Below are 15,000 nucleotides of genomic sequence, written 5' to 3' on the forward strand. Positions count from 1 at the left end.
ATTAATAAGAATATTCTGGAGTTCCCATGTGGCAGCATTGAAATCCAAACCCCTCATGAATACAGATCCAGGAGTCGTTTACAGGGTTTCTAGGTCAAAGAGGAAATAGAAAACTTTTTGGCTTAAACTAATTGCACAGTGTAACGGTGATAGAAAAATTTACGCCATCTGCACTTAGATAGTTTTTTTCAACTGCATCAACTATTGCGTAGACAAAACAAAGAGCGATCTCTCCGTATCTAACCCGAGCGATGAAAAATGACAGAGAGTGGAAAAGCCAGATTGACCAAAATAATCCCAGAACAAAAGTAGGAGAAGAAAGAGAGCGAACACACAAGAGTGAACCTCTAAACGACAATGTGCCCGACCTGTGGTGTCCCCCAGGGCTCGATCTTGGGGCCTCTGTGGTTCGGCATGTCATTATTTTCTTAAGAGATCAAATGATTAAAGAAATCAAATATCAAATTGTAAGCACTTTCATAACTGACGTTATTTGCGCTGCGTCGTTTCTACCGGCATCATTACAGTACGATGCGAGCACACTGGTCATCGAAGTGACCGCACCACACTGAGCGTGTCGACGCTTGCCTCCTGTGCGGTAGAGATACGATGAACGATCGCCACGACAAACAGCTCTGAGCTACAACGCACCCTCAGCACATCGATGCTCACACACCTTCACTTTCCAGTAATGAAAACACACTGATCCACTCTCTCAGTTACATTAAACCTCCCGTGTGAACCGGAGCCGTCGGGTTTCTCAATTTCAATTTGGCTCGATGAGATTGAAGTGACATTTCCGTTCACCCCCTTCACTTGATAGATTTCCAGCCCTTCATACAAAGACCGTTTGGCCTTTGTGTTGCTAATGGACCCGTGTGACGACTCCGTCTTCTTCCTTTTGATGTTGAATAGGTACTGAGTCGCCCTGGAGCTACGCAGAGTCACTGAATGAGTCCTGACGTGATTCAGCACAGTTCACCCACAAGACCGTTCTTTTGGAATTTCCCCGTCCACGTTCGTTCTGCACAAGATGCTCTTCTCTTTTCCAAACACTTGACATCGTCTCTCATCACTCTCTCTTCTCGCCACCTTGTTTTTTAATAAACGATAAACTCAAATGGAACGCACCCACAGCTGGGGGTATGTTTTCTCTCCCACCTGCGCGTCAGGTCGGGTGACTAACCTCCGTCCCACCTGGTGTGTCAGGTTGATTAAATCGAGCCTCGGGCTGAAGACGGCAGCCGACAGGAGCTACAGTAAGAGTTCATCATCGTACGCTCGCACAGTAAACACGACTAACTGACGCCGACAGCTTCCTGTGCAGCCGCTCAGGGGTCTAATCTCATTGGACAATCACGAACCCCCCGGTGCAACCTGATTGGACAAGTCGGCGCTGGAGTTTCTAATGTATTTGGGCAGCGTCTTGTTAACAAACACAAAGGCAGTTTCAGTTTTCATTCTCTTGGACGTCGCCCCCTGGAGGCTCTGAGGACCACATGCTGCAGAAACATCTGACAGAACAAGACCTGTAGCGAAGATGCTTCAGAGAGTGTCTTTAAATAATAATCATTTTTTCATTGAAGCTCTAGAAAATCACGAAGCTTCATCAAATGTTTGATGTTTCTCTCTCTGGGTTTTATCTGCACATTTTTACTTTTAAGTTTTCCCTGTTTATCACACACACATGCACACACACACACACACACACACACACAAACACACAAATATGTGCATGCATGCTGCAAAAATTCTGCCACAGTTAATAAGGATCCCATGAAAACACAGACAGAAATAATGAATTCCTGGCGAGTTCTGCTAGACTTAATTAGGATCGTGGACGCACACACACACACACATATACACAGACAGACGTGCACACACACGGTCACACACACACAGACACACACACACGCACACGGGTTAAGACGCAGTTAATGAAGCATGCTGGGTAAGATACATACGTCTCAGCTTTATATATTTTATTTTTAATTTGTGGGGGAAAAATTCAAGAATATATTGGAATTGATATTTAATACTGAAAAACAGTCCTGGAGCGTTTGGGCCACTGGGGTCACACAGGGTCTCTGGGGTCACACGGGGTCTCTGGGGTCACATGGGGCCACTGGGGTCACACAGGGTCTCTGGGGTCACACGGGGTCTCTGGGGTCACATGGGGTCTCTGGGGTCACACGGGGTCTCTGGGGTCACATGGGGTCGAGGTGACACCCAAGAAAAGTATTGTAAGGAAGTACAGACCTCATCTCCAGCGGCTGTGAGGTAAAAAGTAAATATTAAATGATGTCAGAGTCAGATGACTGATGCAGAAGTCCGCCAGCTGCTCCCCAGAGGGAGAAGAGACCTTCATTTGTTTGGATTAAAATATGAAACAGGCTTGACGTTCCTCAGCGGAGCGGCCAATGTTCTGAATAATGCTCTTGTTTGCTTTTACCGTGAACATCCTGAAATTCAATTTGTCGCAGCTGAACGACTGTAGAGATGTGATACACAGAGACGCACCGGGGTCAGTGTGGAATTCCAGAATCGTGCATCTTGACTTCTTTTTTGCAGCGGCTTATATTTTCCAGCCTAAATAGAAATTCATTAAAAAAAAGATTCCCCACTAATTTCTGCCGATTTCATAGAAAAGAAAATGTAATGAAAAATAGCACACAAAGAAAAACATGCTTCCAAAAAATTAGTCCAAAACTCAATTCAGCAGGAAATGGAAATTATACAGCGAACAAAGGAACTCTTAATTTCTTCGTCACAACATATTGTCTCATATTAAGATCGCAGACTCAAACTGCTTCGTTACGAATCTGTTGCTTTTCAGACACTTCAACTGGAGCAGCACAGAACGAAGAAGAGTGTGTGTGTGTGTGAGTGTGAGTGTGAGTGTGTGTGTGTGTGTGTGTGGGGGGGGGGGCTGAAACAAACGAGCGTTAACAGCCTCGTCCATGATGAGCGGCGACGGGAGGAGAAGGTGTCCGCATGGCTGACCTCAGACAGCGGGACGCGTCCGTTTATTAAGCTAATGTGGTGTGAGAGCGTTCACCTCCGCCGGACCGTGATGAAGTGAAGTTGAAACAGTTTGTGTCACACTCTCCCTCGACTCCCCCCTCCGTCAGGACTCCATGTGCTCGTCACTGGTTGGGGGGCAGAGGCTAACGACAGAGGCTAACGACAGAGGCTAACGACAGAGGCTAACGACAGAGGCTAATTACAGAGGCTAATTACAGAAGCTAGTGATAGAGGCTTACGACGGAGGCTAATTACAGAAGCTAGTGATAGAGGCTAACGACAGAGGCTAACAACAAAGGCTATTGACAGAGGCTAACGACGGAGGCTAATTACAGAGTATAATTGCAGAGGCTAATAATAGAGGCTAAAGACGGAGGCTAATGATGGAGGCTAACGACGGAGGCTAACAACAGAGGCTAATGACAGAGGCCAACGACAGAGGCTAAAGACAGAAGCTAACGACGGAGGCTAAAGACAGAAGCTAAGGACAGAGGCTAACGGCTGAGTCGTAAATTTGGTCTTGCGACTTTAAAGAGATAAAAAAACTGAAATGAGGACGTGTGTCTGTCACACGTTCTTTAACTTGCATGATTCAAGAGAAATATCATACGTTAGATAATTTTTTCTTCTTCTTTTCCTCAGACTGTTTGTGTCGAATGAGGACGAAGACAGAAAGTTCGTTCTCAGTTAAATGGTTTGTCAGAGTGAAGATTCACAGCCTCTTCTTCAGGAACAACCCAACGAGTCTGCTTCAGAAAAAAAAGAGTTTCCTCTCAGCGTATAATGTAAAAAACGTTTCCTCTATAATGTAAAAAGCCGCTTTGACGACTTCCTGAAACATCACACACTTGAGTCATTTCTCTCATTCGAGAGAAAAAAATCGGAATTTCCGAAATTAAAGTCGTAAATTTACGAGAAGAAAACTCGGACATTCTCTGAGATTATAGTCATAAATAAATGAGAGAAAAAAACTTAAACTCAAATTATCCAAGTTCTTTCCACGTAAATGTTACGACTGTAACGTCAGAAATTCTGAGGGTTTTTCCTCGGAATATTTCCCATATCTTTTTTTTTTTTCCCTACAATGGCCCTAATACGCCGTCGTAGGTTTGCAAGGCTTCCCGTCCTCTCTCTGGAAGATTTTTGTAACTTTTCTTCTTTATTTTTTGGGGGAGTAATTATTATTCTTTGACATAAGTATCTGTCTCTGCCTCCGTCCGTCCTCCCCCTCACGCTCCTCATCCGCCTCTCACCTTCCTCTTCCACTAATGAGCTCAAAATGTTTTCTGTCTGTCTCTGCTCCAGATATGTCAGAGATCTCCCCTGACACAATCAAACATTCATCACACACACACACACACACACACACACACACACACACACACACACACACACACACACACAGGATGTTCGGATCATCTGATCAGAACCAAACACAGCAGCGCTCCCTAGCTTCCTGCCGTCTACTTCTACTTCCTGTCTTTTTGTTGACATGTTGCCGCCTCGCAGCCGCCGGGACTCTGTCAGTGTTTCTGTGTCAAACCAAAAGAAAAGTGTGATCACGGTAATCAGACGCGAAACAGCATCTGATGCAAGGGGCGGAAGCACGTCTGCGTCTCAAATCACCAGGGGAGGAAGACACGTGACAAGGAAAGAGATCAGATTTGCAAAAACAACAAATAACATGTGTGAAGCCTGTCTTCTGTGTCCTGACCAGCAGAGGGCGACTCTATGAGAACACAACTATAATTCTCACTTGATTCATAACGTCAATAAAACATTTTCCTGAGGAGTTTATGGTTCAATCTCTAGTTTAAAGTCTTCTTCAATAACATGATGTTCATTTTGTACATTATGGTCCATTCAGTCACATAGACCATACAGCACCGTAGCATAGATACGGCGTGATTGACAGCTGGCCTGTCCAATCGGTGCATGGTTGCAGGTGTAGGGGGACGAGCTCTCAGTCAGGCCACACCCCCAATTCTACGTCTGGTCAAAATGCAAAACTCGAGGCCACAATATATTAACTGTCACTTACAGTTAAATTTGAGCGGCAACAGTTAGTAATCGATTAGTAATCGACTACTAAATTAGGGAATTTCGTGGGAAACACGATCGACATTTTACTGAACAAACAACTAATCGATTAATCGAGAAAATAATCCACAGATTAATCGATGATGAAAATAATCGTTAGTTGCAGCTCTATTTTATTCCCTCTGATGGAAACCTGATCTCTGCCGACGGTTCGAGCTGTTTCGCTCAGCTCGGCCATGAGTAAATCATCAGACGTCAAAAACATCTTTTTGTCTGGTAAATATATAAAAAAATAAGCTTATTTAATTTATGTAATGTAATAAAATCGGGTTTTTATTTCCGTTAAATTCCCCCTTTTCTTTTACAGCATCATGAGCGTTTGACTGACGTTAAATGAGAATGTACTCAGTGATGTATTGACTCTCACCAACCGTAATGAAGCAGAATGTTTTCATGACTTGAATTAATATTTCATCAATATGAAACAAACATGAAATATATGTAGCACAGCAGGTCGAATCAACTTAGAAGACATGTTCATACCGAAATATTGATCACAAATAAAAAGAGAAAATAGGTTCAAAAGGAAAATGAAATCTAAACATGCACAGCATTTGCATCATCATCATCGTCATCCTCATCATCATCATCCTCACAAGGCTAAAGGGGTCATAAGCGTTTTCAAAATGATCTGGGGTTCTGCTGCCTTGCATAAGGGCAGCTGACAAGCGTCTGCTCAGCCTCAGTGTGATGTGGAGCTGCCGTCGTCCAGCAGAGGGCAGCGATGTGCAGGAGGAGGGAGGAGGAGGAGGGAGGAGGAGGATGTCAGAAGGAGAGGTGACACTTACAGACGACATGAAGAAGAGGAGAGGACGTCGAGCTGACCAGGGTCTAAAGTCTGAAATCATAGATATGAAATGTGTTTCTATTAATGAAAAGTGAGTGGCACTCCCGTGTTCATGAATAATTAGACTGCGAGGATAGATGATGTGTTCATAGGCCTGTCCCGATAACTACATTATCGACTTATCGTACGATACATGAAGATGAACTCAATTCTCTTTTTTTAAAGCCTTTCAATTTCAAGTCCTCTCATCTGTTCTCGTCGTTTGGTTAATAAGTCACTGGTTTGGTTTAGAAAATGCCAGAAAATATGGATTTCTGAGTATTTTTCTAAAAGGCACCATGTTTCTTCAAATTGCTGGTTTTATCTGAGGCCTAAAACTCAAGTCTGAAATCTGGATAAGATCCATGTAACATCTCTCAGCAGCAACATAAATCATGTAGGACTTACACCAACGACCAAGCTGTGCACACGGATCAGTATCAAAAAATGGTCTTTAAAGGACAATATTAATGTTTATCGTGAAGTCCAGATATCGGAATCTGTATCGAGAAGAGAAAAATCATATCGGAGCATCTCTACTCTGAACATCACTTAGCTTCTATAACAGCTAACAAGAGAAGATAATGATGTTGGTTTAAAATGACTTTGTCCTTGTCTACAAAACTAAAGTGAAAGTATCTCGGACACGGGCGCCGCCATCTTGTTTCATAGCATCAGATAATCAATGAAAAATCAAACCTACAGAAAAAAAATTCACAAGATGAAAATCTGAAAAAGCTTAAATTACGAAAAAAACATCTTAGGAAACATTTATCTAACGTTTACTTTGACTTTTAGGTTTGGTCCCGGTCACATCCGCTAACATGGAAGGGGGAGGGGCTTATGATCAATACCGCAGGCAGACAGCAGGGGGCGATCAAAGGTGCTATTATTATGAAAGGAAAGTTCTCTTTTCTATTCAACATGTATTTATTATGATATAACTTTATATCTGACAGAGGCAGAAAATCGTCGTCGTCGTTTCCTCTTTCGTTACATAAACAATGGATTTTTAAAAAGGTTCCCCGTGGACACTTTGACCTTCAGTAGTTTCAGCGTCCGATGTTTTGGTTTCACTTTGCATCACATATTCCACCGATCAGCCGGTGATGCTGAGGCACGAGGAAGACGAGGAGGAGGAAGAAGAAGCTGCTACTGGAGCCGGCGAACGGGGACGTGAACATGATTTTAAATGTGTTGAAAAGGAAGGGAAGAGCTGAAAGAAACACGCAATGTGCTTCTCTCTACAAGGAAACTCCACAATACAAAGTCATCTCCTCTCACAGTCTGTCGTTTGACTCTGTGCTGAACACTTGTTGTTAAAGCGCTTTTATCATAACTGTACATTAAAATATGATAACATGCGTTGGCTCCGGCTGAAATACGAACAGATGGATTAAACCTTATGACTCTGTCGTTTAGAGCAGCAACTCGTTCACATTCAACCAGATCTGTTCTCATAGTGTGTTTGTGTGTGTGTGTGTGTGTGTGTGTGTGTAGGCTAATGCATATGTATCATGAAGCGTGTCTGTGTCATATGTCATAATACTATGAATAATATACGATGTGAGTTTTGCACTGCAGTCACACTATAAATAATATATCGCTCTGTGTGTGTGTGTGTGTGTGTGTGTGTGTCTGTGTGTGTGTGCGGTTTGACACAATGTATAATGTACTAAGCTCCTGATGTTTAGTTCTTAGAGAAAATCCTCGGCCGCAGACTCAGTGTGTCGAGTCGTTGCAGTTTCAGGAGGCTGAGCAGTGTCGACACTGTCGCGCCACAACCTCCATCTTATAAAACACGGGCGAGGTCGTAAAGACTTCATGACAGAACAAAGCCCCATAATCTCCCAAAGCTCATCACTTCAGGAAGAAAAACAAGACCACTCTGAATGACTCTCCCTCCTCCTGCGCTCGGTCTAATCGGTCCCCGTCACGGCAACGTGTTGTTTCATCTGTGACCATGTGAACGTGGTGGTGACCTCCGACCTTCGTAATCGTCCGTGGCTGTTTGTGTTATTGCTTCTGCAGGTTTGAGGCTTGACGTTCGCGACCGGACCTTGTTTTAGTCTCTACATGAGCTACTCCACCTCTGGTTTTTACAGTAGATTCATATTTTGGTTTTCCTCTGACGGCGGCAGATATTCAAATAGAGAGAGGAACCTACTTTGACGTTCGAAAGATTTAGTGATGATTTCATTTCATTTCATTTTAATAGGATCATACAAAAAAGGTTATTGCTTGTAATTCACTTTAGTCTGAAACGACACGAACCTCGATTGAAGTTAAACGCAGCATTAAAAAAATGAATATGAAATCAGAGTGAATGCGTTGGAATGTTACGTTGGTAACATTATTTCACACACATCCAAACTTCTACTTGAACTACTTCTACTTCTAATGAACAACTCCATCTCAAACTACATCTCCATCAAAGCTTCTGGCGTGTAAAATACAGTATTGCTTATTATTATGATATTATGATATTAGCACATTTCCACCATGTTGGTGTGGGGATGTTACTTAAAGCCAGAAAATGAATATGAAATATGTTACACGATGAGTAATTACAAAAACGTGGCCAAAAGCCACATGAAGGCGGAAACTCACAAAAGGACTGAATAAAATGTTATATTAGTTACATTTTAAAGACCATCTTTGATCTGAATTATGTACAATACCACCATGGCGTCATGTGTTGTTGTTTATTTTGTTGTTATGCTTTTTATCGCATTCATCATTTTATAGTTTTTTGTGTTTAATGTTTTTTCTTTTTTCAACTGTACTTTTTAAAACGTTCTTTATGAATAAATCTGACTCGACATGACTCGGCCGTGGGGTTTCTGGGTGAGCGCGGCGACGTGTACAGGATGAAATCTTTATGAGATCAAAGATTTATAATAAACGGTCCAGACGTCGCCTCGCCCAGGAATCTGATCCGAGTTACTGCAGCTTAACGTGATTCCTCAGACGCTCGTGTTTATCGAACGCTCTTCGTTAATATTTCACAGTTTTCCTACTGAAGTGATTCATCTCCCGGCCACTCGGGCCGACGCAGTGACACAAGCCATCAAAGTCAAACTCACTGGTGATTTAGTGATTTGGTTCATTATACAGTCGATGGAATCCAACATGGGATTTATTCATTTTTTCTCAAATAATAAAACAACAACAACAATATAAAAAAACGCAATGTTTGTTAGCAGCAGTCGACAATTCTGGGATTATGCCCCAGTGATGACATCATTCAGAATTTTATTGGATTGTTATGTTGTTGTTTGTTCAAAGTGTAAAGTGTTATAAATATTTATACATTGTACTTTTGTAATTGATTTTTTCCCTTGAAAATCAAGACAAAAGCACATTGAGGCCATTTAATTTATGCAATGGTGTGAAAAATTTGGCAAAATTAATGAAAAACTGGTAAAAAAAAAGTGTTTGGTTATTCGGTATTCGGCCAACAATATTTATTTTAGTGCATCCCAAGTTCTGTCATCTCATGATTTCATCATGTGACCTTTGTTTTTGATCTGTAATGATGAAGTTAATTATTAGTACGATAGTTCTACCTTTACAAGTAAAATGACTGATTCTTAAAAAACAAACAGCCTTTGTAACAGTAACGAGAGCGAAAGTAACTTGTTAACTTCGGTATCGATAGATACGCAAAGTCTGGGTACCGTGAAGTCTCTAAGGAAGAGTGTCTTATTACCATAAGTGTCATGAGGTTGATCACAGACAGGTTTAGGCGATGTAATAAAATATGCAGAAAGTCATTTTCTCATAGACTTCTATAGTAACAACCAGTGGAGTCGCCCTCTGCTGGTCAGTACATAGAATACAGGCCTCAGGGACAGAACACGGCGCCTACGTCCGTTTTCATAGGGAGGGTCATATATCAGTCCTATCGTTGTTATTGTGTCTAATTTAAAACTTAATTTGTTAATAGTCCTCAAAGTGAAACTGTCACACTCAACAGAGTCCAAAGACATTCAGCACTGTGTCTATCAACTGTTATCCTCCCCATATTATTATTATCACTATCATCTGCTCGGTACAGTGAGTGAAGCAGCAGAAGCTGCTGAGCGAAGCCTCCGGAGGCGACGAGCTGTGACAGAAACACAGTCGTAATCTGAGAAAAGGCCCGAGGACGGAATTAACCTGAGCTGTGACAAATTGAAATGAGCCCGGGAGCCGGTGGAGTTTCCTTCAGGCGAACACAGACGCATCAAACTCCACAATTATGAGCCACGACGTTGCCGCTGACGACCCGCATGAGACACATTGAATAAATAATCTGCATTTTGAATTCCGCATTCGTCAGCGTACGAAGTGACTGTGGAGGTCCGACGGTCGTCGGTCTACAGTGTGTCCAGGGCGTCACTTGTACCGTACAGTGTGTCCAGGGCGTCACTTGTACCGTACAGTGTGTCCAGGGCGTCACTTGTACCGTACAGTGTGTTCAGGGCGTCACTTGTACCGTACAGTGTGTCCAGGGCGTCACTTGTACCGTACAGTGTGTCCAGGGCGTCACTTGTACCGTACAGTGTGTCCAGGGCGTCACTTGTACCGTACAGTGTGTCCAGGGCGTCACTTGTACCGTACAGTGTGTCCAGGGCGTCACTTGTACCGTACAGTGTGTCCAGGACGTCACTTGTACCGTACAGTGTGTTCAGGACGTCACTTGTACCGTACAGTGTGTCCAGGGCGTCACTTGCACCGTACAGTGTGTCCAGGGCGTCACTTGTACCGTACAGTGTGTCCAGGGCGTCACTTGCACCGTACAGTGTGTCCAGGGCGTCACTTGTACCGTACAGTGTGTCCAGGGCGTCACTTGTACCGTACAGTGTGTCCAGGGCGTCACTTGTACCGTACAGTGTGTCCAGGGCGTCACTTGTACCGTACAGTGTGTTCAGGACGTCACTTGTACCGTACAGTGTGTCCAGGGCGTCACTTGTACCGTACAGTGTGTTCAGGACGTCACTTGTACCGTACAGTGTGTCCAGGACGTCACTTGTACCGTACAGTGTGTCCAGGACGTCACTTGCACCGTACAGTGTGTCCAGGACGTCACTTGTACCGTACAGTGTGTCCAGGGCGTCACTTGTACCGTACAGTGTGTCCAGGGCGTCACTTGTACCGTACAGTGTGTCCAGGGCGTCACTTGTACTGTACAGTGTGTCAGGTGAGCGGCGCTCTGAGTCTCGATGAGGCTCCGGTTAATGGATGTCGACTCACTGTGGATTAGAACTGATTGACACCAGCTCAGAAGGAAACAATAAAGACAAATAAACACCAGGAATGACTCTTTTGTCTTATTTTTCTGCTTCGTAGGTAAGTCAAATGTCCTTGAGGGTAAAAATTGACCAAAATAAAATATTCATCACAAGCAACCAATTAGACAGGAAACTACGGTACGGAGGAACACTGCAGCTTAAAGATAGTGTGTAATATTTAGAACTCATTCACAGAAATTGAACATATTGTCCATAACTCTGTGTTCATATAAGAGTTAAATATAGTCACATGAGGTCGACCGACCTCCGTGTGAGTCTCCATGTTTCTACGTCGTGTTGAATACGGTTGTTGAACTAAACGCTCCAGAATACGCCGCGTTCACGTTGAATTTTCAGATGTTGACGGAAATGGAATCAGCGGTGCGCCACCATAAAGTGTCCCCTGTCGGGTGCTTAGTTGGTTTGCAGTTTGAGACTTTACCACCAGATGGCGCACACACTGGGGCTTTAAGAGAAGCGCAGCATTTAGAAAAAGAGCGGTTGATAAACTGCAAACGGAACGGAAGTGTTTCCAGAGGACACTTAAAAGTGATGCACATGTCTGGACACGCTTGTTGTTGCCGCGGATTTTGACTCACTGTGGTCTCTCCGTCAGTGGTGTTGGGAAATGAGATAAAAAGTGTTGGTTTTTTTCACTTTATTTTAACATTCCAGCAACAAGCGTGTCCAGACGTGTGCATCACTTTCAAAGTGTCCTCTGGAAACACTTCCGTTTCGTTGCGGCTCTAATTTGCAGCGCCTTCCCTAAATGTGTCGTCAAATTGCCGAAGATGAAAACTCCGGGTCCACAGAGAAACGCTCGCTCCGTCACGACGTCACGCCTTCCAGACGCAGAGCGAGGTGCAGACGATGCTGCGACAGAAAGTCAAACATCTTTTGTCTGTTTCACCGTCCTCGTCTCCCTGGGATTTCATCTGCGCCGGGAAAAGATCGTTTTTGAAGATGATTCAAAAATAGCATGAAAAGAATGTTTCTGAAGAGTCGTTCAGAAGCAGAACAAGATGTGAGATGTATGTGACCTGGACGATTCCCAGAGAATCCCTGTCCTCAAATCATTGAAATATACATATTCAGGGATTTATCAGTCAGTCGGGAATTTGTTTTCTAGGAAGTGAGACGTCGTGAACGGCAGCAGCAGGAGTCACTGTACGATACTGTAACGAGGAAGTTGCTGCGTGTGTGGGATGGTGAGGTCAGAGGTCGTTCGTTTCACTGCCTGTGTGTGAAACACAAACAGATGAAGAGGTCGTCGGCAGTTTCCAGGGCAACGCTGAAAGATTACGCTCGTCTTCTCTTTCTCAATATTGTTTCTTTGCACATTTCACACTGATGGAACCTTTGACTGCAAGTTTTATCCTTATCTGAGGCAAACAGGTTCTTATTCATAATCATACAGATTAACAGTAAATATGTTTAATGTTACACGTGTTTTACCTTTTTTAAATGTAAATTATGGTCTAAAAAATGAAGAGTTAAGTTACGTTAAGTTTAGACTTGAGATGATCTGTGGCAGCATTTAGCCGAGGAATCATCTCAGGACACGAACGGCTTGTTTGAGTTTAAATGATAATTAGCTTGAAAATCAGAGATCATTTGAATGTTTCTGTATTTAAATAAAAACTTCTTTCAGTTTCTCTGGACTCTGGATATTCTGTGAATCATGTGCAGTGTGTGTGAATGTGCACCAGAGAGAGAGAGAGACAGGGGACGTCCCCCCGAGGGACGAGGCGTCCCGCAGGGTTCTTTATCAGGTTCCCTGAGCTTTGATGCTGCTCCTGCTGCTCCCCTCTCATCCCTGGTGGGAAAACCCTCGGCTGCAGCGGCAGCTCACGTGATCGTGACGGAATCTTCCAGAGAAAAGGATCTAAAGAAACCTTTGATGCTGTCGAACAGACGGACACGACGAGTCGCTCGAACTCTCGCCTGCGGGACTCTTTTCCCCCCGTCAGCTGTTGTCTGGGTCGGTCCGACTGCGACGACAGTCTGTCGCCGCGTGTGTTGCGTAACATTTACTGTAACATTCCTGCTGCAGCAGCTTTTGCTTTTAGATGAAATACAAGCAGATTCCACAGAAGCCAGAATTACAAGTATTCAACAAAATAAATAAAAAAACAGGTTTTATAACTCGGGGCCTTGGCGTCGTCAAGGAGTCGGGATGTGAGAGGCCTTCAGTGTCACTCACGATAAACACAAAAACACCAGGAGCTCACTTGTGTGTATTATTTGTTTTGCTTTTGTAAGTCAGTCAAAAGTTCTCAGGGTTAAAAAATGACCAAAAATAAAATATTCATCACAAGCAGAAACTGACGGACCGACTCGTTCTCTCTGCCATATCTTCTCTGTAGAGTTCTTAGACCATATTTGACATCCCAGTTCAAATTGCTTGATGTTTATTCAGTAAATATTATTGTATAAATGATTATAATAAGTTATTTTTCATATATTATTATATTAATGAATATTATCATGTAAATAAATCATTTAAAAATCCAACTGTTGACATGTTACATCCGGAATGTGTGTTTGCCGTCATGTTGTCACAGTTTGATTGTGATGTTGCAAATTGATATTGAAATGTTGATACTTTCCATTCCGACGTCACCTGTTCCAGATGTGTCGCTATGGCGACGTTTATCACCGACCGTGGGGAAATGATTCACTAGACTAAGAGTGATTAGGCGGATCGTTGGTTTTCTAAAATCTTAGGATTCACATCTGTTTAGATTTCAGTCTGGAAACACAAATATTTTTCCAAACTCTTTTTTTTCATACCTGGAAATGACTCAAATCAAATTCCATACGTTTCCATACTGCGTAGGAACCCTGTCTTTACATTGTCGCCTCGTGTCTCTTACACTACAGCTTCTCGTTGACAAGTGGAATTCTGTTTTCCTTACATCAATGTTCAATATTTAAATTGTGTTTCTGTTGTAATCACTGCAGGAGAATCTCCACCCACAGACGGCGATGATTCACTTGAAGAAGAAGAAAAAACAACGCATCTTTTGATTAAACAAGAAAAAAAGTTTCTAAATTTTATATATATATATAGATATATATATATATATATTTATATATTTATATATATATTTAAACACGACTGAAGAGATAATAAACTCCAGTTTAGACCACAGAGAAGAAACTGAAGATGCTTAGTTTATAATCATGTCTTTCAAAAATCATTGCCATAAATTTTTCTTTGCTCTAATTTTGAAAGTACAGTGCTTTTAACCGTTTTCTTTTTATGAATATATCTTAAGTCAAACTGTCGCATCCACTGCTTCCCTGCAGCGGCCGATAAGGTGAAACTTTCCACGTGAATATTATTATTTACCACTTCCCCATTCAACGATAAAGAATCTGTCCGTCTTCACACCAGCAGACAGATGTGGTGCAGGACGTTTGTTCACATCCGTGACGGCGACAGGTTGTGAACCTCTTATCTGACACGCACGGCGACACGTCTGGAAACCGACTACGAGAGGAAAACTGCAAAGGTCGGACTTTTCCATACTCAGCCTTATTAAAAAAAAAAAGGATTCTCAGCCAGGAAAACGATTGCTGAGCTCAACCTTCCACACTCTCCCCAATATACATATATATATAATATGATACATAGGAGAAACTACCGTTACAGTGTGTCGCTCTTTTAAAACCTTTACAACTAAAATGGGACTGTGACAAATGATACAAATATACATGTAAACTGCTTTTTCTACCTGCACTGATAAAAAACAGCAGCACCACCTCGCT

General features: G+C 42.7%; 2 protein-coding genes across 10 annotated transcripts in view; one reads left to right on the plus strand and one right to left on the minus strand.

Annotated features, from left to right (window-relative positions):
- The window catches only part of LOC124850060 (sporozoite surface protein 2-like), a 2,151-nt gene extending 1,776 nt beyond the window's left edge, over positions 1-375 (plus strand). Inside the window, exon 2 of the mRNA XM_047332706.1 lies at positions 1-375. This exon is cut by the window's left edge and continues 517 nt beyond it. The gene's annotated coding sequence lies outside the window, so the exon portion shown is untranslated.
- grip2b (glutamate receptor interacting protein 2b) overlaps positions 1-15,000 on the minus strand; it is a 160,817-nt gene that overhangs the window by 62,658 nt on the left and 83,159 nt on the right. The gene's annotated exons all lie outside the window — the stretch shown is intronic.

The sequence above is a fragment of the Scophthalmus maximus genome, chromosome 6, assembly GCF_022379125.1.
Source record: "Scophthalmus maximus strain ysfricsl-2021 chromosome 6, ASM2237912v1, whole genome shotgun sequence".
Taxonomy (NCBI): Eukaryota; Metazoa; Chordata; class Actinopteri; order Pleuronectiformes; family Scophthalmidae; genus Scophthalmus; species Scophthalmus maximus.